The sequence below is a fragment of the Mus pahari genome, chromosome 3 (genome assembly GCF_900095145.1).
Source record: "Mus pahari chromosome 3, PAHARI_EIJ_v1.1, whole genome shotgun sequence".
Taxonomy (NCBI): domain Eukaryota; kingdom Metazoa; phylum Chordata; class Mammalia; order Rodentia; family Muridae; genus Mus; species Mus pahari.
This window is the reverse complement of record NC_034592.1, coordinates 9,824,274-9,825,838: the sequence shown is the minus strand read 5'-3', so window position 1 is coordinate 9,825,838 and position 1,565 is coordinate 9,824,274.

Below are 1,565 nucleotides of genomic sequence, written 5' to 3'. Positions count from 1 at the left end.
CTGACAAGACTGAGAGCAGCACTAATCAATGAGTCTTTTTTTTTTTAAAGATTTATTTATTTATTATATGTAAGTACACTGTAGCTGTCTTCAGACAGTCCAGAAGAGGGTGTCAGATCTTGTTACGGATGGTTTTGAGCCACCATGTGGTTGCTGGGATTTGAACTCCGGACCTCCGGAAGAGCAGTCGAGTGCTCTTACCCACTGAGCCATCTCACCAGCCCAATCAATGAGTCTTAACATGAATATTTAGATGTCATCTTAACACATGCATTAAGCAGAACATCATGGTCGGGTCTTCCTAGGACCTAGGACCTTTCCACCCATGGCTTTTGTTCAGGATTATAATGATAGTTATGATTCTCCAGTGAAGAGGATCTCAAATCCAGTCAGTAAGTGGTCCTTTTCCCTCATCACAGTCATGCTACCATTGAACCAGCGAGCATATCTTGTTTGTCAGGTCAGTATTAGCACAGATTTTATCGTTGTTATTTTTGAGACAGGGCCTTCCTATATAGGTCAGAATTGCCTCAAGATTTATTAACCTCTTGTCTCAGCCTCTAAAGTGCCACCGTATCTGTTTAACTTATTGTTCCTTGCTACTCCTTAGCTACCTGTAACACTCTTTGGGTCTTGTCCCCCCACTCACCATTAAAACCATGACTTCTGTATTCATGGATGACCTATGGCAGCTCCTTCTTAGAACTATTGGCTGACAGAACACAGTCCTCTAAGGATTCCTGTAAGAGTGAGACCTTGTGTTTATGTCTGGTCCTTCTATGCAGTGGTACAAAATGAAATGAGCTCCATGTAAGACAAAATGCACTGCATTCCAGGCATTGGACAATTTTCTCATTTGAATATTCATTATCACCCTGAGTGTCAAATGCTATTTTTGTCCTTGTTTGACAGATGAGAGAATTGAATTTGGAGAGCATAAGAGATCTAGTCAGCTAATAAATGGCAGAGCAAGCTTTCAAGCAAACCAGGCCTACTCCAGCTGTAGAGCTGTCAGCCAGCTCCTGAGAGGAATGAAAACATGGGCCTGCAGTTCTGACTTCTCTTGGCAGGAGCTTATTTTCCAAGTCCGGGAAAACTCAGCTCCTCCTATAGCATGCACCATAGTTGTGTGTGTACTTGGCTATGGAAATACCTGGGAAGGAAGTTAATAAGACCAGGTTCCTCAACAGGCATTAAGAACCGGAAAAGAAACCTTTGGCTATTAGAATTAACACCTGCAATTTCTTGTTTCATTATTAAATCAAGTAGGTTATTCAAATGTTGATTGGCTTAACATGGTTGTTAAAATCCCTTTACTGCTAGACATGAAAACAGGTAGGTATCTGTAATTCTATCTCTCTGGGGTTGAGATGGGAGGGTCACAAGTTCAAAGCCAGCCCTGGATGCATACTGGAGGTCCTGTCTCAAACAATGCAAAGCAAAGCAAAACAAAACAAAAACACTTCATTGTTATACATAGAAAAAAACTAAGGCAGGAGGCATCTTTAAAAACCACACACACACACACACACACACACACACACACACACACACACACACACACA